We start from the raw sequence: 27,503 nt of genomic DNA, 5'->3' as shown, positions 1-27,503 counted from the left end.
GGCGCGGGGAACGTCATCTGTAAAATTCAGCTCCGCTCATCCTCCTCCATGCTCTATGTCCGTAACATGGAAATGATATGTTGCAGCGTTGTTAATGTGAACACTACTGGACGCACACTGCGGGAAGTTACATCAACTGGTAGGGACTTCGGCTAATGCCTATTTGGAACGAGTTTGGTCGGTTTGTTTGAAAAGCAGAACATAAACAAAGGAAAACGAATTGTACTCGAAGACACCTCTGTCATCACCTTTTGGGATAGTGTGATCTGGAACAAGGCAGCAGCTTCTCAGGTAATGAAAATGGCGATCGACTTTTTTTCGAAAGAGAATAAAAGAAGTCTTGAAGTTCCCAGAACTCCTGAAGATAGACGTTGACTATGGATATTGTATCACAGACTGTTCAGAGATGTTAGTAAACGCGCCCAGAGATGTAAACAACCTTTAGCGTTCGTAGGAAGTCAGTAGTAAGCGAGATGTGAAGTGAGTCGGTAGCAGGTCTGAAGCGAGAGGTTGAGAGGAGCGGTGTGCCTGCCAGCCACCAGCTATGATTTACAAGAGATTATAAACGGATGTACAGAGACATCAACTAATTATTATCATAAGAGGAACTAATATTATTGAATTATCTTTTTGAGAAACTCATGATTACTGAAGGTATGTTTGCGCAACGCTAGTTGTAAGATTATTGTGAAAATCATTTCATTCAGAATATAATTACTTTTGGCAGCAATATTGCATTACTGATTATAATCCACCCCAAAAAACATCAACGTAAAACTTTGCAAAATTTTATTGTTGTCGACAGAAAGTTTAGCTATGAATTACGTAACTTCAGTCAAATTAATTAAAGAATGACGTCAGCTTTGCTATTAAAGAATAACGTCAGCTTTGGTAATAAATACAGCCACTTATTATGACAGCCCACCAGCAGCTAATAAAGTATAGTAAAACAGAGTAAGTATATTCATTTCGCAGTTCGATGTAGCAGTCAGATGGCGATCCAGTAACAGTAAAAAAGGTAAGGAACAGTTTTGGGTTATTGCAGGTAACGACTGAGGGCCACGACGACGACACATTCTGTTTCGTCGGAATAATCAGAAAATCACTTTTAATAAGAAGCATTTAAATTTGTATGCGAAGATTGAGAAAGAGAATTAATTTCAAAGGGAAGATTTCATTTGTTATTATTAAGAAAGAGATAGAAGTCCTAAGGGAAGGTTTCATAGGTTATTGTAGAAGGGAAGGTTGCGTAACAAAAGAGATATAGAGGAGGCGGGAAGGTTTCAATGGTAACAAGCAAATTCCTTTTTTTTTTTTTTTTCAGGTGCAATTAGTCTGTGGTTTCTCTGTCGATTGAGCATGTATTAGTTGCTTCAGTTGAAACAATTCTTTAGTATTTTAGTTGGCTGAGCTAGCCATTCATTCTTCTGAGTGAAACCGGTCAATACAGTACTTTCATTGAGTGAAAGAACGCAGTGGTGTAGAACTGGGATATATATATCCCTTGAAGATACCCCTACCCCACATTTTTATTTAATTATGTATTGAATAGACCGTTTCATCATTTACAACTGTTTAATATATTGCTGTGGATTAAGTACCTCCAGACGTAATAATTGCATAACCATTTAAGCTTGTGTATGGTTGGGGGTAGAAAGTCAACCGTAAAAGCTCCCTTAGGGGCGCATGAAGAAGGAAGGAACATTTCAAATTTTAGAGACAGTTTGAGCTTTGTTGTACTGAAAAGGTGTGATAGCTGTTAATTAAAAATCATTCGAATCTGGCCCGTAAACACTTATTAATTTTTTCCCGTGTCAAAGGTTAATATTTTGTACAGAAAACTGCGTCACAGATTACTTACGTGTAAGTCACATACATACTTACAAACCTGTTTACGTGTCACAGCCTGTAGAATGTGCCTTGTCTACAATTTCATGGGTATGATGTAGTACTCTTCACATCCACATACTGTTTGCTGTGTCGTCCGAAGAAGACACAGCCAGAGCAAAAATACCACAGGCGGGAAGATGCGACCTTGTGCGAGTGCCATAGAGACTCGCCGCTTGCGCGAGTTCCGCTAGCGGCATGGATGGCGCTGAGGATGAAGATACCGACTTCGCTTCGGCCAATTACCAGCCGGGCACAACGCGCGAATGACCGAACGGCAACGGCCAGAAGCTACTCGGAATATAGGAGAGCAGCTCTCGCCCATTTGGTTATAGATGATCGTCCAGGGCTGACTTAGAAGTAAGCAGACAGCTGTGAATTGCGTTGCTGTGTACTGTGAAGTCTACCTACGTATATGTGCACTTAGCTATAGACGGCCTCCTTTGTGTTATATTACAAGCAATGGTGCAGACTTCTTTATTCGGCTGGTCACAGGTATAAGTAAACCTTTTTAACTCATTTGCGTGACTTTGTTACTAATTTGTTGGATTGTTGTAGAACCTTCGGTCCCCCCTCCTGTTACCTGACCGTGGAGCGTGGTGTGTAATAGCGGCAGGGAGAAATTGTCTTAGCGGTGTACTGCACCAGAAGCTGTTTGACGAATTCACAAACTCGCCCTAGTGTACAGTGGCTACTGGGCTTCCACAGCAGTAGCGACGAGGCATTTGCAAAAATGGAGACGGGACCTTACAAAAACATTAGTTCCACAGATGGCCTGTGGTATGCTAGGAATGACAACTGGATTCATTTGCCGACACATTTAACAACAATCAATTATTTTGGTGTTGTTAAATATATTGTAGACTGTACTCTTAGAGGCCGGCCGCGGTGGCCGAGCGATTCTAGGCGCTTCAGTCCGGAACCACGCGGCTGCTACGGTCGCAGGTTCGAATCCTGCCTCGGGCATGGATGTGTGTAATGGCCTTAGGCTAGTTAGGTTTACTTAGTTCTAAGTCTAGGGACTGATGACCTCAGATGTTAAGTCCCATAGTGCTTAGAGCCATTTTTGTGCTCTTGTACTCTGACGTTAGTGTTATTATAGGGTATTCGCTTTTTATTCATTACCGATAAGAAGCTTTCATTTCAGTTTTTCGTGCATGTTTGCGAGCAAAGCATTCCCTTAACAGTGAACTTTGGAGAAAATTGTGGAAACGCTTGTTAGTGTGAAAAACAGAAAAATCCCATGAATGGATAGAAAGTGACCCATCAAGAAACAGTCAGTGCGGTATCTGCAAGGATAATTCATATATTTAAACAGAAAAAAAGTTGTTTAATGAAAGAAGTACGATAAATTCGTATCCAAGAAGACGTATAAATTTGTAAATACTTCGTTTTTAGAAATGCACTGTATTTACCTCTTCTTGAAATACGGTACGTCATTCGTCTTAGTCATAGTTCATGTATAACTGTAAAGGCTTAACAAGTATGTAAGTGAAACACCCAAACGTAACCGTCAGAGACATCTACATCGACATCGACATCTACACTCTTCTAATCACCAAATCAACCATCGTACAATATGCGTTAGATGAGTATGTGCCAAGCAAGATCGTAAGAGATGGAAAAGAGCCACGTGGTACAACAACCGAGTTAGAAAACTGCTGCGGAAGCAAAGGGAACTTCACAGCAAACATAAACATTGCCAAAGCCTTGCAGACAAACAAAAATTACGCGAAATGAAATGTTGTGTGAGGAGGGCTATGCGAGAGGCGTTCAATGAATTCGAAAGTAAAGTTCTTTGTACTGACTTAGCAGAATATCCTAAGAAAGTTTGGTCTTATGTCAAAGCGGTAGGTGGATCAAAACAAAATGTCCACACACTCTGTGACCAAAATGGTACTGAAACAGAGGGATGATAGACTAAAGGCCGAAATACTAAATGTCTTTTTCCAAAGCTGTTTCACAGAGGAAGACATCACTGTAGTTACTTCTCTAGATTGTCGCACAGATGACAAAATGGCAGATATCGAAATAGACGACAGAGGGATAGAGAAACAATTAAAATCGCTCAAAAGAGGAAAGGCCGCTGGACCTGATGGGATACCAGTTCGATTTTACACAGAGTACGCGAAGGAACTTGCCCCCCTTCTTGCAGTGGTGTACCGTAGGTCTCTAGAAGAGCGAAGCGTTCCAAAGGATTGCAAAAGGGCACAGGTCATCCCCGTTTTCAAGAAGGGATGTCGAACAGATGTGCAGAACTATAGACCTATATCTCTAACGTCGATCAGTTGTAGAATTTAGGAACACGTATTATGCTCGAGTAGAATGATTTGTCTGGAGACTAGAAATCTACTGTGTAGGAATCAGCATGGGTTTCGAAATAGACTGTCGTGTGAAACACAGCTCTCGCTATTCGTCCACGAGACTCAGAGGGCCATAGACACAGGTTCACAGGTAGATGTCGTGTTTCTTGACTTCCTCAAGGCGTTCGATACAGTTCCCCACAGTCGTTTAATGAACAAAGTAAGAGCATATGGACTATCAGACCAATTGTGTGATTGGATTGAAGAGTTCCTAGATAACAGAACGCAGCGTGTCATTCTGAATGGAAAGAAGTCTTGCGAAGGAAAAGTGATTTCAGGTGTGCCGCAGGGGAGTGTCGTAGCACCGTTGCTATTCGCAATATACATAAATCACCTTGTAGATGACATCGGAAGTTCACTGAGGCTTTTTGCGGATGATGCTGTGGTATATCGAGAGGTTGTAACAATGGAAAATTGTACCGAAATGCAAGAGGATCTGCACTGAATTGACGCGTGGTGCAGGGAATGGCAATTTGAATCTCGATGTAGACAAGTGTAATGTGCTGCGAATGCATAGAAAGATAGATCCCTTATCATTTAGCTACAAAATAGCAGGTCAGCAACTGGAAGCAGTTAATTCTATAAATTATATGCAAGTACGCATTAGGAGTGATTTAAAATGGAATAATCATATAAAGTTGATCGTTGGTAAAGCAGATGCCAGACTGATATTCATTGGAAGAATCCTAAGGAAATGCAATCCGACAACAAAGGAAGTAGGTTACAGTACGCTTGTTCGCCCACTGCTTGAATACTGCTCAGCAGTGTGGGATCCGCACCAGATAGGGTTGATAGATGAGATAGAGAAGATCCAACGGAGGGCAGCGCGCTTCGTTACAGAATCATTTAGTAATCGCGAAAGCGTTACGGAGATGATAGACAAGCTCCAGTGGAAGACTCTGCAGGAGAGACGCTCCGTAGCTCGGTACGGGCTTTTGTTGAAGTTTCGAGAACATACCTTCACCGAAGAGTCAAGCAGTATATTGCTCCCTCCTACGTATATCTCGCGAAGAGACCATGAGAATAAAATCAGAGAGATTAGAGCCCACACAGAAGCATACCGACAATCCTTCTTTCCACGAACAATACGAGACTGGAATAGAAGGGAGAACCGATAGAGGTACTCAAGGTACTCTCCGCCACACACCGTCAGGTGGCTTGCGGAGTATGGATGTAGATGTAGATGTATTAGTGCATGGCGAAGGGTATGTCCCACTATACCAACTGTTAGCAAAAATTGGAACTGAGTGGTGAGGACTGTGAAACCAAACTGCTTAGGTCATCGGTCCCTACGCTTACGCACTACTCAATCTAACTTAAACTAACTTAACGCTAAGGACAACACACACACCCATGCCCGAGGGAGGACTCGAGGCTCCGACGGGGGGAGCCGCTCCACAGACCGCACGACTACCCCGCACAGCCTCAACTGTTAGGGCTTGTTCCCATTCCGTTCACTTATGGAGTGCGGGTAGAAGCGCTGTTTAGATGCGTCTGTGATCTTGTCTTCACGACCCTTACGTGAGCTGATGCTTAGGTGCTTGTAGTATATTCCTAGAGTCATCATTGGAAGCCTGTTCTTGAAACGTTGTAAGTGGGCTTTCTCGGGATAGTTTATTGCTATTTAGATTTCGTCATATCGATATGTCGGGAAACAAGAATCTGCAATATACAGGGTAAGTCGCGTAAGACATAACACCTTCTTTATTCCGGGGGCGATTGCACGTATCGGCATGCGGTTTTCGGCGAATCATAGCGGACTATGGGGCACATACGTTGGTACATGCACAATAATCAAAACGTTTATATTTTCCGTACATGTTTTTTAACTTTTTTTACCATCATTCGAACGCTCTGGAAAAGACGCGAATAGTGATGTAGAGCATGTTGCTATTGTGATTCAAACTTTGCTTAAAAGAGTGCGGGTGAGGATTTACCTTCGTAGCGTAGGCCGTGCGCGCTGCACAGAGCACGGCAACTCGGTCTACGGGGCGTGTTTACAGTCTGCAGCCGCTTCCGACCGTCTCGACCTTCAATCGTACAATATTTTCTAGCGTCTTTAAAGCGAAGTTTGAATCACAGTAGCAACATGCGTTACATCACTATACGCGTCTTTTCCAGAGCGTCGTATGATGGTAAAAAAAAAAGTACGGCGTCCCATTTAAAAAACATGTACTTGCCTCATTATCTCGGAGAATATAAACGTTGTGATTATTGTGCATGTACCAAAGTATATGCCCCATAGTCGGCTATGATTCGCCGAACACCGCTTGTCGATACGTGCAATCGCCCCCGGGATAATGGGGGTGTTACGTCTTACGCGACTCACCCTGTATATATCGATATTTCTAGGGAAAATGCCGATGTATCGAAATTTTTTCAATAGCCCTAATTGCTACCATGTCCAGAGGATTGCTTCTCTGCCGGGCGTGCCTCCAAACGGCAAGATTCTATTACGTATGCAAAACGACCTTCCCCACTTGCAAAGACCGTGTAGAGAACTAGTTGCCAGGCAGCAGTCCTCGCCAATGAACGACCTTTCACCTCAGCAGGCGGGCACGAACTGCGAAACCTCGTGAGGCACTACAGTTGCGGCACACTCTTAATGTTGGCCTCTGAAGAACTCTGCCTGTCGGTAGTATCTCGTCGCAATGCGTTGAATGTATTCCCGGCACCGGAAGAGTTCCGTCTGTATAGCAATTATTGCACTGCGTTTCCCGTTGTCTGGGATCTCGATTCCTTACTGCACTTCCTTCACCACTATTGTTCGGCCGGCTCTCATTCATTGTCTGTCTCCTCTACATAAAAACATGAGTTGAGCGCGCCGTTAGCGGCTGCCAAGTACCTATTGTAGTCAGTCACAAAACCTGCCGGGACCATTAATTTACAGCATCGCCTTATCGGACATACTGTAGTTGGAGTCACGAATGGTGACAGTGGAGTTTAAACTTGTTCTAGGCACCAACGTCACGTGTTCTCCGACAGCCAGTGTTCTGAGAGCTCTGCTGCGAATGCCGTAGCTAATGCGAGCATTAAACGTGATCACAGCGAGTTGTTTAGCGAGTTTCTATTGCATTTGTTGTGAGTTGCCATCCCCGATTGTGGTGGTAGGTGATAAATTCTGCATGAGCAAGCGGGAGAAATAGTTCGAAGGATGGACGCTTTCTTTAGGCGGAAAGCGCGTGCAATCGCGTAGCGCAACTGTCGCTTGGTGTCGTCGACAATGCAATCCCGTCCTTGTCTCGACGTACGCGAACCGCCATCTTTTTTTTTCTTTATTGTTATTTCATACCTATACATAGGTAGGCCAGCAGCGGCGTAACTAAGCCGCTCTTCGGCCACAGACATGAACATAGTACAAGCAGTAAGAGATACAAAGAGACATGGAGGTTAAAAAACAGTAGACAAACAGAGTAAAATAACAGAAGCCGTTCACTGTGGAGCAGTCAAGTTAAAAGTGATTCACACAGCACATAACGGAGAGATACAAAGTAGCACATGTGAACGATGGAGCACGGAACAAGAGACACGGATGCACTAACAGGACGACAAAACACATAAGCACTGCGGCGACAATCTCCGGCGGTTGGTGATGCACTTGTCACACGAGTAAGGCCGGGGACCTGCCAGAGGGAAGGGGCGAGGGTAGGAGGGAATGGGGGAGGGGTTGATGCCAATGGGGAGAGGATGGGAGAGGGAGGGGTGGTGTGTGGAAGCCAAGGGAGAGGGGGAGGGGAGGGAAGGAGGGAGGCAGAGAAGGGAGAGAGGGTGCCCACAGGATAAGGAGAGGAGAGGGAAGGCAAGGCTCAAAGTTGGTAGGAGGGCATCATCTGGGAGGGGGAGTTGGCGGAAGCCACCTTGGGAGAGGGTGTGGAGAGTGTGAAGATGGAGAGCAGGTGGGATACAGGAGTACAGGCGCGGCAGCGGGTTGAGGTGGGAGAGGATGGGAGAGACAAGCGGGTGGGGAGGATCAAGCTTGCGGGAGGTGTGGAGGATCCGTATCCGTTCGAGGAAAAGGAGGAGGTGTGGGAAGGGGATGAAACCGCCATCGTCCGTGGGTCACATTTAAAGGGGAACTGCGGCCAGTTCCCGAATTGGCCGGCCATTTCGCACCTAGACTGGGAGGTGTGGCCAAGGTCCGATTACTCTAAAGTAACAGTGTATACGCTACAGGCCATTTCGCGCATTGTCCGGAAATATCTGGGCTGATGCAACAATGTCCGGGAGGCAGCATTCCTTCCGCTTTCAGTGTTAAGTGTGCCCTGCACGTGGCAGTAGCTGCTTTTGGAAGAAGCCCCACTTCTGAGACTGAGACTTCTCTTCTGACAAATCGATTTTTAGCCATGTGTGGCTGGTGTTCGTGCCATATCTCATTGGACATCCTGTTTTTACTGTACTACCACCATATTATGTTAATTTCAATTACTGGTGTGACGGTTTGCCGCCTTGCCTGCCCGTGAGCGGCAGCAGCGGCGCTTATCGATATAAGCCCTGTCGTATTATCTTTGCTGACAGCTATTACTTCCCGGTTGTCGCGTGTTCGTAGTTAGTCCGGATCTGCCAGTGCGTTGGGAGGAGCTAGCAGTGCAGTCTTTGACTTAGGACGCGGCAGAAGTTCAGTCGGGGCGCGGCTGCAGTGAGGTCCGGACAGCCATGACTCGTCTGACGGTTGCCAACACACATCACTTGCGTGCGGACTACCTTTGTTGGTCGTCGGTCGGTCGCCTTGTCGGACGACGTGTATGTTGGCTGGCGATCGCTTATGGGTTGCCTCCGTGTGCCGACTTGTGATTCGTCCTTGTTATTGCACAGTCGCTGCCGTTAGTATTGTCCTTCGCGCAAGTGTTCATGAAACTATGTGTAGCTTTTGATGTCGACTGCTCAATTATTTTAGTGCTGGCTCTGTGCTGATGTGCGGCAGTCAGTCGGTTGGCGTGGAGCAGCGAGGAAATCTCCGCGGGGCGTGGTTTGGCCGGGCCCGGTGGCAGTCTCTGCACAGTGTCGGAGTGTGTGAGGCTGTTCCCATTTCTGTGAGGTCCATGGCTCACCGACCCTGGACACGAAAGATGAGTTTGGATTTAATTTACCAGGAAGTCAAGACTGTTCATATTGTGCCGTTTCATTCTTGTTGTTGGCTGTTGGGAAATACCCGCGAGCAACAACGTGTGTGTTCGAGTTGGCTAAGGTTTAGCCACCGTCTGGTGGAGTCTATATTTGGTTATTTGCAATTGAAGTGCACCAGCGGAATTTTCTGCCTTGTGGCCGTTAACGTTCCGGTTACCTGCCCTGGCCGTTGACGTAAATTTAGGCAGTGTCCTTTCCTCACTGTGTTGTCGCTGTCCAGCACAGTGTGTAGTTCGACAGCTTAGTGTATGTTTGGTTGTGGGCGCCCATGCATTTTACGTTTGCATTGAAGTCCCGGTTGTGTGCTGGTCAAGTGGAGCGCAAGTTAGCTTGTCGGTGGGTCCGTTGATTGTCTGTTGGTTGAGTTGTCGTCGGATCGAGAATGGTTGGGCCGACTGCCTGTCTCACCTAAGCGAGCGTTAGTATTTTAAGTGCTGGCCGACCGCCGAAACTTCTGAGCGCCGTTAGCTGCATTGCCTTTTCTTATTTTTTGTTGTGTGTATCTGTATGGCTGATAGCCGATGGTTTTGAATTAAGGTAGATTGTTTTTCAGTGGTGTTCTAAGCCATGGGCGTTCAGCCACTTTAAAATTAAAATTCCTTGCTTGTCAAATGTTAGATTGTTTGGGCCTTCAGCCAGATTAATATATTGTTTAAAGATAAAGCCTCGGGCCTTCTGCCTAATAAAAATTATTTTAGTTGTGTTTTAAGTCATGGGCCTTCAGCCGTTTTAAAATTAAAGTTCCTTGCTTGTCAAGTGTTAGATTGTTTTGGTCCTTCTTCCTAATTTAAGATAAGGCTTTGTTTTTTAAATTTACTTTACCTTGAGTTTTAAGTCATGGGAGCCTTCAGCCGTTTTTAAATTAAGGATCTTTGACTTTCGAGCGTCAGACTGTTTGGGCCTTCAGCCTAATTGAAGATAAGGCCTTCTGCCTTGTGTTTTTTTTTATTTAATTTCAGCTTGAGTTTAAATTAACGGCCTTCATCCGTCGTTAAATTAAGGTTGTTGCTTTTCAAGTGTTAGATTTTTGGGTCTTCATCCAAATTATAGAACTTAACGTGAGGCCTTTTGCCTTCTAAATATTCTTTTTGGTATCTGAAGGTTGAGTTAATGGCTTTTAGCCTTTTTTAAAATTAAAGTGGCTGTGCCCTTAAGGCATAAGATACTGAGGTGTATTCAGCCGATAACTAAGTTAAAGAATTTCTACTGTAATGTTTGGTCAAATCAATAAAGTAATATGTGTTCGAGTGTAACAGACAGCCGCTCATTTTGGCCCCTTTCCACAATTCCAGCTACCTGTCTTGCCCTGCGGATTTAGACGGCGTTTCAGGCTTCATTGTGAGTACTATAGCAATTCCTGGCATTTGTGCTTCCTGTGTGACTTGTTTATATTCACACAAATCGGTTTCATTGTGAGTACTGTGCTGATTACTGGTGTTTACATTATACAAGGAGAGTACAATAAGTAATGCAACACATTTTTTCTGAAAGCAGGTTGGTTTTATTCAGGATTCCAACACTCTCTTTGGCTGCAAAGCTCTATCTCTCAACATAAACAGCGTTCAGTGCGACAGCCTTGCCCCAATATACGGGGATGGCTCTGTGCCCGCACGGTACCACCCTTCCAACATCTTGTTGCTTCAATCACCACCTTATCATCAACGTACTGCTTCCCGCGGATTGCATCTTTCATTGGACCAAACAGATGGAAGTTGGAATGTGCGAGATCCGGGCTGGAGAGTGAAATTTCGCGAGCTACTCTCGGGTGCGCAGAGTTCTGTGAAAACTCGTGTCGTTATGGAGAAGGAGAAGTTGGGAAGCATTTTTGTGGCGCCGAACGCACCGAAGTTATATCTTCGTCTTCCTGAGGGTCGCACAGTACACCTCAGAGTTGATCGTTGCACCATGAGGGAGGACATCGGACAGAATAACACCTTCAGAGTCGCAGAAGACCGAATTTCCTCATTTTGAGAGAACTGAAGTGCCGTCTGTTTAATTGTTAGAAACCGTTCAATAGCCAAGAACCCATAAAATATTTCTTTATTTGAGACAATGTGCTTGAACAGACTATGCTGTCAATGTTCAGGCCTTAAAATCTTTTAATTGTAAAACATGTTCATTTTACGCTGGCCTCACGCACAAGATTTCAAGTGGATAAAAATAGCACATCATAAAAAGTTTATCATCGCTAAAATGTTTAAAAACATGAAGTACGTTGTGCAACGGACTATATCGATATGTGTATCGCCCGGAGTTGCTTGTTGCGTCGTAAAAACACGATACACAATAGCACAACTGTTTACATGTGCTGGACATATTCTAAACAATGCGAAGCCGCTTTAAATGGCATATAAGGTACAACTGGCGGTTATTATTGCGAAGATAACAAAAAGAATTCAAATGGCTCTAAGTACTATGGGACTTAACATCTGAGATCATCAGTCCCCTAGACTTAGAACTACTTAAATCTAACTAACCTGAGGCCATCACAAGCATCCATGCCCGAGGCAGGATTCGAACCTGCGACCGTGGCAGCAGCGCGGTTCCGGACTGAAGCGCCTAGAACCGCTCGGCCACAGCGGCCGGCTGCAAAGATAACATTAGTATACACTACACAAATATCATTGCAAAGATAACATTTGTATACACTATAATTTTTTTTCAGTAATAACTGTCAGTTTAGAATATGGCCAGCACATATAAACTGTTGCGCTGTTACGTATCGTGTTTGTATGATCCAAAAACAACTGCGAGCAATATGCATAGGGATATAGCCTGTTTCACAACTTGCTTCATGTTTTTAAATATTTCAGCGATGACAACCTTTTTGTAATGTGCTATTTTTATCGACTTGACTTCTTGTGCTTGAGGTTAGCGTAAAATGAACATGTTTTACAACAAAAAGATTTTAAGGCTTGAAGATGACAGCATAGCCTATTGAAACCGGTTTTCTTGAACAAAGAAATATTTTATGTGATCTTGGCTGTTGAATGGTTTCGCAGAAGACCGTTGCCATGAATTTGCCGGCAGAGGGTGCGCTTTTGAACTTTTTTTCGGAGGAGAGAGTGTGTGGCACCACTCCAAGGTCTGCCATTTTGTTTCCGATTCGAAACAGTGAACGCATGTTTCATCGCCTGTGACGATATTCGAAAAAAAATTGTCACGTTCGGCCTCGTAATGCGTAAGTATATCCTCACGGATGGTCCTTCGTTCTCTTTATGGTCTTCCGTAAGGCGGCGAAGAAGCCAGCGGACACACATCTTTGAGTGCCTTGACTGGTGGACGTGTGTGTCAGCTCTACCAACAGACTTCTGTTGAGCGGGGAGGTGTTGGATTGCCTCGCATAATAGTGTTCGCGCGTTTAAACATGGCAGGAGTCACAGCTGCTTGAAATGGTTCAAATGGCTCTGAGCACTATGGGACTGAACTTAGGTTAGTTAGGTTTAAGTAGTTCTAAGTTCTAGGGCACTGATGACCTAAGATGGTAAGTCCCATAGTGCTCAGAGCCATCTGAACCATTTGACTTTTCTTTTCTTTACTTTGGCTTCTTTAACGTCATTCCGCTATTGTTAACTTTTTCTTGCAGCAGAGTATTCAAAGTGTCCGAGAATCTGCTTTTCACATCAAATGTTGGTTCCGCATTAGCAAGTATGCTAACTTCGCCCTGCTCATTACTTCCGTGTGAAGTAGCCACCATATAATTACGGTCGGTCAGGAAATGGCTCTGCACTATGGGACTTAACATCTGAGGTCATCAGTCCTCTAGAACTTAGAACTACTTAAACCTAACTAACCTAAGGACATCACACACATGCATGCCCGAGGCAGGATTCGAACCTGCGACCGTAGCGGTCGGGCGATTCCACACTGTAGCGCCTAGAACCGCTCGGCCATCGCGGCCGCGTCACAGCTGCGTGAGGCCGGTGGGCTGACAAGCGGGCAGGTTTGCGCTTCCTTGTTGTTATGATGACAGACTCCTAGACCAACGACTCACCGTGCTTTTATTCACTGCTAGTGGTCAGTAGACGTTCTGCAATCATCTATGTCTGCGATGCTCTGGTTTTCCGCTAAAAAACTTAAATGACAGTCTTCGGTATAGATACGTATAGTGCCGCCACCTATCGTAACTTCATGAATCTATGGGACTGAATCCGGAATATTCCACGATGTCGCACAAAAAATTCTGGATTTTTAAAATCTTAATTTGCCGAAAAAAAGTGTTGCAATACTTACTGAACGCTTTTGTTGTTATGTAAACAGTAGAGCCCCATTCCTCGGGTCTGAACTGGCCGTGGCCCGATCAGATGAGCAGGAAGGTCGACTGACGCAGTAAGTGAGGAATACAACTTTTAAAACTGACAAAAGACAGTAATTTTATGATTTTTTAGTTTTCGTTTTTTCCTGATGACCGGCGGCTCGGTTAAAAGGGAGGGTCAGATTTGTGAAAGTCGGATGACCGGCAGCCTACTGAGTTTTTATTTGTGATATTTATGCTTCCTGATAAGACTCTACAACACTACTCATTACATAAATGGTTTGAATCTTTCTGCCAGCGGGTGTGGCCGAGCGGTTCTAGGCGCTTCAGTCTGTAACCGCGCGACCACTACGGTCGCAGGTTCGAATCCTGCCTCGGGCATGCATGTGTGTGATCTCCTTAGGTCAGTTAGGTTCGAGTAGTTCTAAGTTCTAGGGGACTGATGATCTCAGATGTTAAGTCCCATAGTGCTCAGAGCCATGTCCTGACCGACCGTAATTATATGGCCTCTACGACTATCCCATCTAACGGTAAGCCTAGGCTGTCCCGTGGGTACTTCGCACGGAAGTAATCAACAGGGCGAAGTTAGCATACTTGCTAATGCGGAACCAACATTTGATGTGAAAAGCAGATTCTCGGACACTTTGAATACTCTGCTGCAAGAAAAAGTTAACAATAGCGGAATCCTCACCAGAGATAGATGACGTTAAAGAAGCCAAAGTAAAGAAAAGAAAAATCAAATGGTTCAAATGGTACTGAGCACTATGGGACTTAATATCGGAGTTCATCAGTCCCCTAGAACTTAGAACTACTTAAACCTAACTAACCTAAGGACATCACACACATCCATGCCCGAGGCAGGATTCCAACCTGCGACCGTAGCAGTCCCGCGGTTCCGGACTGAAGCGCCCAGAACCGCACGGCCACCGCGGCCGGCAAAGAAAAGAAAGTTATAACTATTATCGGCTAAGATAATATGATGTTAGTGAAGACGACAGGATAGAAAAAGCTTAGTGTACCAGTAAGGGAAGACAACAGCGTTATTTTATACTACGTGCATACAGAACAATTGTTCAACATACTGCATGATATTGACTTCAAAATTGGACATGGAGCTGTCACACTGATAGAAAGAAGAGCTACAGACTAAATACGAAAGTGTCTCCAAAGACGTCATTACATTCTATCATCGCTTATGTAAGTGTTGTGAAGACAATATTGTCTAATCGCAAGACAGATTTAACTTAAGATGCAGGGTAGCAATGATAGATCTGGAAAGTAACCCTGACGGTAAACACAAATTTATATTCAATTACCAATAACATTTAACCACGTGTATATTACTGCGACCTCTGGAAAGCAGAAGAGCAGAAGAAGTTGCTTAACAGTTGTCTTTATCACGAAAGGTGTTCCAAGTGCGTTTCAGTCAGATAACGGGAGAGAATTTCCAAACCAAGTTATAAATGAGCCAAAGAATATGTGCCCTGTACTCAGACGGAAACACACAGACCATAGATGTAGCCAGATCCCCAGCGTCATGGATCCTGCCATCCAGGATGTTCAGAATATGACAATGGCATGGATGCTGATGAAGGAATCAACACATTCAATTAATGAAAAACCGCTCTTTTCATCAAGGCATTCAGCAATGGCCATATGAAGCCATGTGCAGCTGCAAAGCAGAAGTGGTTCTGAGTGCCTCAAATTTGCCCAGAGAGGTTATGGATTACATAGTGACAGATGAAGATCTTGAGAACGTTGAACAAGACTTGAAGGATGCAGTAAATGCATAAATTCTCCCCCCCCCCCCCCCCCCCGTACAAATGAAGCTGCCGTCGTGGTGGTGGAACCACAGGAATCTACAGACCATTTGTCTGACCATAACAACGCGCAAGTATTTTGTGTGGTGCATCAGAGTTAGTGCGGTCGATTGTTGTGTATCGCCGGCCGGAGTGGCCGCGCGGTTCTAGGCGCTACAGTCTGGAGCCGAGCGACCGCTACGGTCTCAGGTTGGACTCCTGCCTCGGGCATGGATGTGTGTGATGTTCTTTGGTTAGTTAGGTTTAAGTAGTTCTAAGCTCTAGGTGACTGATGACCTCAGAAGTTAAGTCACATAGTGCTCAGAGCCAATTGAACCATCTGTTGTGTATCTTGCTGCAAAGATACCCACGTAATTTGTGGGAAAAAGGAACGGAGAGGACGAAGGGTATTGGGAGAAAATTACATGCAGATTATTTCAGCATAAACAGGAAACGAGGAAAAAGAGGGTCAGAAGCTCATGTCTGTTTGCAAACAAAATGTGCGCAAATGCTTAAAATTTAAGGCGCAGAATTCCCACCAGTAGAAGTTGGAGACAATGTTCGCGTCCGTTTACTAGATGTCGTCAGAGGTCTTAATGATCCCAGGAGAGTTCTTGCAGGTCATGAACGTTCAGGCTGCTTTCTACAAACAAGGACAGAGAATGGTGTTCTAAAGTAGCTGTATTCCAGTAGTGAGTTTTCCATTCTGCACGGGAAACAGCTCACGCTGAAATCCGTGGTTGCTGAAGAAAAATCTTCACGAAACCATCTCTTCTTCACCGTTACTAATCGGTGGCCAGGAGTACACTTGATGGATTTGCTCTACTAGATACGCAACAAGTCGTTTGCAAATGTAGAAATGAAAAGCTGTTGTGCCATTCCAAATTTCGTACATGTTTCACCTTGATGGTGTTACGACAGCAACCAGCCACAAATTTACTTTGAGTTCTTTTATTCAAAGGAAACCGTTACCGGTTTCGAAGCGTTGTGATTAATCATCAGACGGTTTACACGCTTTCTTTCTTACATTTGGTGTGTTTTAATAGATTAATTGTCCTAAAATATAAATAAAACATAATTATAAACACGCCACACACAGATGGTTGCGTTACAGATTTTCGTTGCATTCCCACTGCATCCTCGTTGTTGCACACGTAATAGTTCTCACTGTACCCTTTAGATTTGCCGCTGAGATCGTTTCAACCACGCACCACATGTTTTGATACATACAAAGAGCTTACAAACATATGAGTGTCACAGATGCTATGATATATCGTAACATTTGATGATGATGTCCTATGTTTTGAAAGTATCATATATTCTTTTACAAAACTGTAATGCCTTTTACATTAGTACAGAGAAATTGATTTTTTATCTGATATTGCTAATTTAATTATAAAGTTTTATATATATATATTTAGAACTGTATAGGTAAAATAGTATATTATTTTGAATAAAATATTCTCGGACTTCTTGCCCGCGTCAAATCTTGGTAAAACCTCGAGCTTTCGACGATATTCACCACCATCGTCATCGTCAGGAAACTGACTGGCTGAACAGCAGCTGTGGTGGACTTTATGTAGCCCCAGGACGGTGTCGCAGATGTTGTTGACGCCTGCACTGGTGGCGCCATCGCTCCCGGAGTATCGAAGACACCGTGACGTATTCGCCGTCCAGTCAGGAGCCGTCCAATCACAAGCCGTCCTGGGGCTACTTAAGGTCCACCACAGCTGCTGTTTAGCCAGTCAGTTTCCTGACGATGACGATGGTGGTGAATATCGTCGAAAGCTCGAGTTTTTACCAAGATTTGACGCGGCAAGAAGTCCGAGAATATTTTATTCAACAGTGCCGTCGCGAAAGACTTCGTTCTCAGTATATTATTTTATTACATTTGGCAGCATGAGAATTATAGTAACATATATATTTGCTACTTGATCTGCAGATAGGTGTATTAAAACTATTTGCTTTGGAGGCTGGAAAGTAATTTTTGGAAATTTTTCAGGAAAGGGGTGTTAGCTAACTCTGTTTGTTCGTTAAGGATATAGTCTGGGGTGCTGTTTTTATGTGTGTGTATTTCTAATTCTTCTAATATATTCATAGTGGTTCCTTTTTCTGTTAGATGCAAAATTTTTAAGTTGTCCACAATGTTTCCCACTGAATGGTTTTCTTCAGCAATATGGGCTGCAAATGCTGATTTGTTCAAGTTACCAAGTCTTAGAGCATCAATATGTTCTTTGTATCTAATTTCAAAACTTGTGCATGTTTGTCCAATGTAGAATTTTGGGCATGTATCACATTTGAGCTTCTATATTCCTGATTTACGGTAGGGACTCTTGGAGGTGTTTACATCATAGATTACTTTTTGTTGTAATTTATTATTTGTGGAAAATCTGATTCTGATATTTTTCTTCTTTTTAACTAAGTTTGATATTTGGTATGAAAGTGGGCCTATGTATGGGAGAGCAGCATATTTAGGTTTGGCTTCAGTGGCACACTGATTTGGCTTGAAGTGACTGCTATGAAGTGGATCTGTGGTTTTTGTCTGCATTTTGTTGAGGAGTTTTTCTATTATTGTGGGTTGATATTCATTATTATGAGCAACTGTTTTAATTAAATTGATTTCATTTTGTTGGTCTGTGTCACTCATTGGTAGTTTTTAATCGGTGTAACATCGTTCTGAAGTATGCCATTTTTTGATGGTGAGGGTGGCAAGATGAGTTACTAATACTGACATCTGTGGTGGTAGGTTTTCTGTAAATACTGAATTGATGTTTATTGTAACTATTGCAAATATTCAGGTCAAGAAAGTTAAAGCTTTTATTAGTTTCATGTTCAACTGTGAATTTAATATTTTTGTGCAGTTTGCTAAGATCTGCTGCTAATGTAGCTATTTCATTGCTTGTACCATCAAAAAGCAGTATTGTATCATCAACATATCTTCTGTAGTATATTATTTTGTTTGAGATGTGCTGGTTGGCAGAAAAGAATTTTTGTTCTATATGGTTGATGTAAATGTCAGCCAATATCCCAGCTAAGCTACTTCGCATTGCCAAACCATCATGTTGTTGGTACAATTTGTTGTTTAAGCTAAAGTAATTATGCTCTAGAATAAGTGAAAGTATTTCTATGAGTTCACAGATCTGTGCAACACTTATTTTCTTATATTTAAGCAGATTGTTTCTTATAATGTCAATAGTCTCTTTGAGAGGGATGTTCGTGTACAGGTTGACTATGTCTAGTGATGCTACTTTAGCTGTTGGTGGGATGTGTATGTCTTTAATTAAGCTTATGAGTTCATGTGTGTTCTGTGTGGCATAGTTATTTTCAAATGTGTAGTATTTGGTAATGAGGTCTTTTAATTTACAGCTTATGAAGTATGCAGGGCTGTTTCTTGAGTTAACAATCGGGCGAATGGGATAAAGAAAGTTGTCCCATTCGCCCGAATTTCTTTATGAACCTTTGGCTGTGCACGCAGTTTTGGTGCCGATGGATTCGTTGTTATGCAGTTACGTATTTCATATTTGTTCAGTAAAAAGTTACAGTTTTGTAGTAGCTTCTGCAGTTTAGTTTGGAATTTTACTGTAGGATCTGTCTTTATTTCCGTAATACCCGACTTCTCTGGTAACGTATTGAGGACAGTGGGGACAGCAGCCGGCAATGAAAACTGAAACCAGGAGCTATAATGTAATTCAGACGTCGTTTATTGAAGACTCGCTACCAGTTTCGACGCGAAAAAGCGCCATCTTCAGGCTCCGAGAATAATCTGCAGTTAACATATGTACTAAAGGGACAGAGGCCAACGGAGTCTTTAAATTGAAACAGTGCAACTTATTAAGCTTGTTACGCCAGCATGTGCAGCCAACAAGGCCGAGTGCAGCAGAGCCTAAATCAACTTCCAGTAACAAGCCCACTAACTGCCAGACGTCAGAGGTGAAGTTCCTCCGTTTCGTAGTGGGACATTCATTGCTGGACCATAAAAGAAATAGCGGTATTAGTACTTACCGTAGGGCCATGAAGGTCCAAAAAAAGTATGGACCGAGGTTGCCAAACGAAACCATGTTCCGCCCATCTACAAAAAGGGTAGAAGAAGTGATCCACAAAACTACTGTCCAATATCCTTTATAGACAGTCGGTGTAGAATCTTAGAACATATTCTTTGAACTCAGTTCTGCATCATACGGTCAGAGTGCAAGGGTTTCTTGTACAGCTGATGAGTATTACCTTGATTACGTCTCATCCAGTATCTGTGATTCTTCATAATGAATGGAAGTAAAAGACAGCTGTAATTTGTGATTCTTTATTGTCACAACCGGTTTCGCTGTATCACAAAAAGTGTCACATTAGCGCACCAAGACTCGCCCAACGTTTGTTGTCAAAAATCAAACTTATGAAGAGGGTATAACACTTACACTGCACCGTTTAGTATACAGATATAATATTTGTAACCAATTTATGTATTTAGATACAGCTAATGTTACCCTCTGGGAGGATTTTTATAGGTTTAACCGTGAAATGCCTGAAGAATTTTGCTTATCGGACTTGAAATTAAAGTTGCGTAAAAACACAGAAAATGTCAGAACCAGTTTAGATAATGTTTTAGCTAACCACGTTTCTTCAAATGAAATATAATACTGCCAGCAGTCTAATTAGGCATAGAAATGTGTAACATTTCTTTTAAAGAAAAAGTAAACAGTTTTAATGGAAAAACACAGCCTATACTTCTTTCCTCCGAAAGTGCAATGAACCCAATTTATGTATTTAGATACAGCTAATGTTACCCTCTGGGAGGATTTTTATAGGTTTAACCGTGAAATGCCTGAAGAATTTTGCTTATCGGACTTGAAATTAAAGTTGCGTAAAAACACAGAAAATGTCAGAACCAGTTTAGATAATGTTTTAGCTAACCACGTTTCTTCAAATGAAATATAATACTGCCACCAGTCTAATTAGGCATAGAAATGTGTAACATTTCTTTTAAAGAAAAAGTAAACAGTTTTAATGGAAAAACACAGCCTATACTTCTTTCCTCCGAAAGTGCAATGAACCCAATTACAATAAAAAAATGGTAAAGTGGATACTACTAATTATTGTAAAACATGCCTGTCCTTACAAACACAAAAGACACTGTCAGACTCATCAATTTTAAACACTTTGTCAAACCGGAATAACTTCGTCAACACAACAAATGCAAGGCAATACTAAACTGAAATTTGGGCATGGGCCTAGTCTTATTTCATCAGATACTTCTACACAATACAAATTTAAACAAAATTCACATGCAGTAAGATTCACACTATCCTTTAAAAGCAAAGAAGCAACTGTTTTCATGGATAATGGCATTCATAGTAACTTTACCTTCTGTGAGAATACAAGTTGGTGCTCATAAACTATTATTACACCTTTTTGGCACACAATGTGCACAAAACTCAACATAAATTTCAAGAGCAGTGAGAATTTTCATTAATCCATTAACTTTATGTATGTTTATCAACTTTCAATGGGAGACCCTTAATCTTGATCACTGTTGTAAAACAAACCAAAAACCCTTTCATGAACAGTGTAAAGAATTTCAACTTAGGAAAACAGTTATTTGCAAATTGACTCATCTCGTGTCCATTTTTAACAGATTCTACAATCAATATACTCACTAGGTATTGGTTTTTAAACAAATCATTAAGAACGTTTACTTTAAACTGACCTCAAAATGATTTGTCTGTTTGTTGTCATCTCAGTTGTTTACTTTTGAGACCAGAGGTTAAGCAAGTAATTTTAAGAGATTACAAAACTTTAAAATGAAGAAGTTCAATTACTGGGTGGCTTTCACAAAAGCAACACTCACTTCTTCCCTCGACTTCACTGAAATTCAGAATAATTTAAGATAACCATTTTACTCAATATTGGACAAATTTAAATAGATAATTGTCTGTTTTTCATAATCATTTCTCTCAATCTGGACACTCGTAAATCATAGCTTAAAAGGAGCGGATCCTGATAGGTGTTATGATAGGGAAAAAGTCAAAGTAGGTACATAAATTTTGCAATGAGTTACCTTGTATTTGCACATACTAAATGTGCAGATGCATCACTGTACAAATCTATTATTCCTCCTCTTTGTTACAGTGATTGCTTAATTCGGTGGCGAGTATATGTTGACAGATGGACTTGCAGTAGTAATTGATATGCTCTGTCATTTTCTCCATGGCGACGATCATCAGATTTTATAATAATTTCAGGCCACAGAGCATTCTATTAAATCCATTCATCCACCCGAGGATTTGGTGTAATTAATCCAAGCACTAAAAGCCTCACTCGGCAGCGGGCCTTGCCGCAGTGGATACACCGGTTCCCGTGAGATCAACGAAGTTAAGCGCTGTTGGGCGTGGCCGGCACTTGGATGGGTGTCCATCCAGCCGCCATGCGCTCTTGCCATTTTTCGGGGTGCACTCACACTCGTGATGCCAATTGAGGAGCTACTCGACCGAATAGTAGCGGCTACGGTTAAAGAAAACCATCATAATGACCGGGAGAGCGGTGTGCTGACCACACGCCCCTCATATCCGCATTCTCCACTGAGGACGACACGTAGGTCTGATGGTCCCGGTAGGTCACTCGTGGCCTGAAGAAGGAGTGCTTAAAAAGTCTCACTCGCCACCTTCACAGTGCACTTTCCAATCACTAGCTGCCCACTGTACGGTAGCTAGCCTCAGACTGACGCTCATGTCCACCTTCTTACTCGCACCAACCGCAATTTGCGCGAGCTAAATAACTTCCGTTTTAGAGGGGAACCACTCCATGTTTTACGATAACTTGAACCAAGAGCCCTAAGTGTGGATCAGCAGTTACATAGTAGCAAGTAAACATTTTTAAGCAGACATTGCATTTACCCAATCAATACAAAATTATTTAACCAAAATCACCCATTTCTAAATACAATCACAGCAATTAATCAGTAAAGAGAAAACATAGTACAACATATCAAAGCGGACATACACTTTATGCAAAGCATAATTAATCAGAAGATAAAAATTACATATATCTTACTATGGTGTTACAAGGGGAAGTCATCAAGATATATAAAAAAAGACATTGGGGCGAATAGTGTAGTGGAGCATTTGTGGTGGTTGCAAGCTTACAGCACGTTAGGTGCTCAGGTGCACACCTTATGTCCTACTTTACTTATTTTGACGACTTCCCGTTTTCAGGGGGTTTAATTTTTGACTGCAGACGTTGGACGCGTCGTGGTGCGCTGATGTGGCACTGCCCTCACCTGAAGTTGCTATTTTAATGCTGGAAACAAGGTTGTGACAATAAAGGAATCACAGTTACATTTCATTGGCCAAGGCAACAGAGCATCGTATTCATAAGAGAAAACTTTGTCCGCGCAGCAGCTAGCTCCATCTTCTCCACTGGTGATCGCGGCAATCAGTCGCGATCATTAAATAACAAACGACATTGCGAGACGTTCCGCCTACAGTTCGTCAGTGCACCAAGACGCGTTTGCTGACGGAGGGGTGGTCTAGTGGCAGACGCCGGAGCCTGTAACTTCGACGCAGTGTAGCGTCGTTGGATGATGTTTCTGGACACGGCCTCATGTCCTCACTTTGTAGCTCAAGACATCCTCTAAAACCCCTAGAAGTTTGTTGCAACATTTCTGGGACACCCTGTAGATATACGGAGTTATTTATAATTACATATAGGATACCAGAAGACGATCATCAGTAGGAAACAGACTCTTAGGAGTGGATGAAGTATCTCTCCAAGTTCTTTATTCACATTGTAGGCGCTCAGTACGGGCACCTATGTGATGTGCCAAGCTTCATTATGTGCCTGTAATTCATTAACATCCCTGAAGGAGCAACGACAGAACCTGCTTTGAAAATCTGTTCGTAGGTTTGCCTACCTCCAGGCATGAATTAATTCTTTTTTTATATACGAACTAATTCAGTACGACAATACGGGACGGAAGATTTGTCTATATAATTTCTGACACGGCTGTCTCCCAATGGTGCACTATATAACTGCGCCACAGCAGCTATTAAGAATCTAAACGTGGAGAGAAGCTCCATCCACTGATGTGTGACACTTTTCTGTATTATTTTCAGCCATAATGGCTATGTTTGTGCACCGTGACTGTGTGGGATAATTATTTATTTCAAGTTTCTGTTACCAGTCACTTTTTATTTTATGCTTAATCCAACATAATGCAACGCGTTTCGAACATGTTCTGTTCATCTTCAGGCGTTTATACATACATACATACATACAAACATACATACTTGTCGACAAATGTTACTTAAAATGAACAAACTAGATTAATCTAGCAGTCTTTGTCCATTGTTTTTTACTGTAGCTGCTGGTGTGGCATTCGAGAGGAAGGAGGTGGGCAGTGTATGGCTAGAAATCGAAATCAGTGATGTCTTCTGCTGGTTTTCTTCTTTGTGGTTGACTATGTATAGGATGCAGATAGATTTGCATCAGTTATGTAGTACGAAAATAGTGTGAAAGGCTTTTATACGACAGTTTATCACTCACAATTTCATCATCTTGCTCCTTCACTTGCATCATTGGTCTAATGGTGGAGCTGTTGATTGACATTACACTATTGCACATTATATTTTGCCACTGATTGCCACCGTAATTCACTGCACAAATTGCTTCGATGTTACGCACACAACACAATATGGCGGACTGTAGCATTTGAGTCTGTATCGATTATCGAGGTTTTGTATCGATATTCTTGGTACTGACAGATTTGGACAAAGAGTTCTACATTAATCTAGTTTAAGACTGTTCATTTTAAGTAACATTTCTCTATATGTATGTATGTATGTATAAACGCCTGAAGATGATCGGAACATGTTCGAAACGCGTTGCGTTATGTTTGATTAAGCATAAAGTAAAAAGTGAGTGGTAGCAGAAACTTGAAATAAATAACTTTTCTGTATGTCTTGCAGTTTTTGCGCAGTCATCTTTTGAAATCCTGGAGTACTTGTGAATAACTGTCAAAGCCACATATCGTGTACAGTTTTGTAATGGTAAACACGTGCGTGTTATCATGTACGTAATCTGTAATATAAAAATCTTCACACATACATTTGTCATTCTGGGTCATCCAGGTTTCACAAGCGTTATTGAAGGTATATAGTTTCGCGACACACACACACACACACACACACACACACACACACACACGCGCACGCACGCACGCTCCCACGCAAACAGGCTGACAGAGGATGAAAGAAAAGATAACGGGGAACGGAGAGGAGTGAGTAGACGCAAAGAGGAATGGTAATTTAAGCAGTACAAAGCGGAACCAATTAGCGCCTTGCCAGGGCACAAAGCGTCCGCTATGGTCTGTTTCTGTTTCTCTCTCTCTCTCTCTCTCTCTCTCTGTTCTCTCTACTGGCGAGAGACGCGAGCTCTGGGCCAGCCCAGCTTTTGGACGGCAGAAGTCCTGTCGCGCCCAGACGGCAGCCAGGAGCTTAGGGGCGCCTCGTCCTGGCGTTCGTTTGTCGTAACGAGGCGCAATACACACCGGGCAGGCGGGATTAACGCATCGCGGGGCGAATACAATTGCCGGAAGGGCTGTTCCGACAAAGCTATAGCTGAGCCCACAGATAAACGGGCTCACCTGTGGCTCCGGCCCCGTTGCTTCAATACCACTGATATTGCGGAAACCTACAGCGCTTTTCATCAAACGACAGTCTAACACAGCGATAGCAGCGCACCAAATGGTCAGAAAGCCCTACTATTGACCAAGGCATCTGGTGATCGCGGATCGTATCGTTTACGATGGTTTACGTAATAACTTTTACAAAAGGGAGCGTGTGTAGCCAGTGTGGCGTTTACGAACGGTGGAGCTCTAGTCCCTTACCCCTTTTTACAAACCCCCCCCCCCCCCCCAACCAAACCCATCGTTTCTTTTCCACTTTCTAAGTTTTTAATTTTCATTCTTTTTTTGTTGCCCTACAAAATTCTGGTTTCATATTATAAAAACTGTAATCAATAATTACTTAAAATCAATAATTACTTAAAATCAATAATTACCGAGAGTAAATTTGACCATATTTTCAATGTTCTTAGCATGGACTCGAAGTGTCCACACAAAATTTGACTGCAGAGGTTATCAGTCCATGTTAATATGCTTTTTTTTAGAAAATATTGAATTTATGCAGCAACAGCTGTTACACATCTTTTACACTGACATTAAATACAACACATAAATCCATAACAATATTATAAATGACAAAGTAATTCTGTCTATTACTTTGAGCAACTTCTCATGGTTGGGATTCACAGTCATACAGGGTGTTACAGAAAGGTACGGCCAAACTTTCAGGATACATTCCTCACACACAAAGAAAGAAAATATGTTATTTGGACGTGTGTCCGGAAACCCTTACTTTCCATGTTAGAGCTTATATTATTACATCTCTTCAAATCACATTAATAATGGAATGGAAACACACAGCAACAGAACGTACCAGCGTGACTTCAAACAGTTTGTTACCGGAAATGTTCAAAATGTCCTCCGTTAGCGAGGATACATGCGTCCATCCTTCGTCGCATGGAATCCCTGATGCCCTGTTGCAGCCCTGGAGAATGGCGTATTGTATCACAGCCGTATTGTACCACAGCCGTCCACGATATGAGCACGAAGAGTCTCTACATTTGGTACCGGGGTTGCGTAGACAAGAGCTTTCAAATGCCCCCATAAATGAAAGTCAAGAGGGTTGAGGTCAGGAGAGCGTGGAGACCATGGAATTGGTCCGCATTTACCAATCCATCGGTCACCGAATCTGTTGTTGAGAAGCGTACGAACACTTCGACTGAAATGTGTAGGAGCTCCTTCGTGCATGAACCAAATATTGTGTCGTACTTGTAAAGGCACATGTTATAGCAGCACAGGTAGAGTATCCCGTATGAAATAATGATAAAGTGCTCCATTGACCGTAGGTGGTAGAACATGGGGCCCAATCAAGACATCACCAACGATTCCTTCCCAAATGTTCACAGAAAATCTGTGTTGATGACGTGATTGCACAATTGCAACATTACCTTCCTTCAATTGGGCTAACTGGCGGTTAATAGAGAAGGTACAGTACATACTGACGAAACTAAAATGAGCTCTAACATGGAAATTAAGCGTTTCCGGACACATGTCCACATAACTTCTTTTCTTTATTTGTGTGTGAGGAATGTTTCCTGAAAGTTTCACCGTACCGTTTTGTAACACCTTGCATAATATTTCTTAAAAGACATCACAGTCGCCGTTGACTGTATAAAATATTTATTGTTGCTATTGCAATTTCGGTCTTATGGTCATTTTCAAGTATTCTGACAGAATGTAACTTTTGCAGTTTACTTGAAAATGGCCATATGGCCGAAATTGCAATAGTAACAATATACAGGGTGTCCCCGCTATCTTGTCCACCCATACTATCTCTGGAACAATAACAGGGCAGCATGGGGTTCACGCCTGAGCCTCAGGACGTGCGCTAGCAGCGCATGTCGGGTGTTTCAAGCGTCAACTTCGCGTCTCAATATCTCGGGATGTAATGGGAATATTGCGATGCAATTAACGCCATTGTGTATGTGCTTTGTCATGCTATGGATTGCTGAAAAAATATAGGAGGTCCATTTAAAAAAACATAAGTTTGTGTTAAAAAACACATATACTTTCAGTTTTAGAATGTTTCCAAATATGGACATTCATGGGCCCCAGCCCTATATTGATACCGGTGAAAGTCGTTTTGCAATATCTGTTATTGTTCCAGAGATATTTTGGTGGGCAAGATAGCTGGGACACCACGTATATTTTATACAGTCAAAAGCGACTATGATGTCTTTTAAGAAATCTGTCTATTACGTTTTCACTTCTAAACCTCTAAAGCGATCTTGATGAAATTTGGTGTGGGAGGTAGCTTGAATGCTCAGGAAGACCACAGGCTACTTTAGAAACTATGTTGCACAAGGTATGTATTGATCAGAACAGCATTACTTGAATTAGGGAACATATTCATTTCTTTTAAAAAGCTATTTACTACTTTACTCTTGAGCTGCATCATATTTGTG

At 42.5% G+C, this 27,503-nt stretch overlaps 1 protein-coding gene across 17 annotated transcripts in view; it reads left to right on the top strand.

Annotated features, from left to right (window-relative positions):
• The window catches only part of LOC126336500 (prolyl 4-hydroxylase subunit alpha-1), a 697,270-nt gene that overhangs the window by 150,968 nt on the left and 518,799 nt on the right, over positions 1–27,503 (top strand). For 2 of the 17 annotated variants that reach the window (XM_050000266.1, XM_050000264.1), the window contains exon 2: positions 10,667–10,712. The exons of 12 other annotated variants lie outside the window; for them this stretch is intronic. The gene's annotated coding sequence lies outside the window, so the exon portion shown is untranslated. Of the gene's footprint in view, positions 1–10,666; positions 10,713–27,503 lie in introns of those variants that run through there. 3 more of the 17 variants (XM_050000271.1, XM_050000268.1, XM_050000270.1) reach the window with 2 other exon arrangements.

Source organism: Schistocerca gregaria, chromosome 2 (assembly GCF_023897955.1).
Source record: "Schistocerca gregaria isolate iqSchGreg1 chromosome 2, iqSchGreg1.2, whole genome shotgun sequence".
Taxonomy (NCBI): Eukaryota; Metazoa; Arthropoda; class Insecta; order Orthoptera; family Acrididae; genus Schistocerca; species Schistocerca gregaria.
Note: the sequence above shows the minus strand (reverse complement) of the source record. Positions and strands in the feature narration are given on the sequence as shown.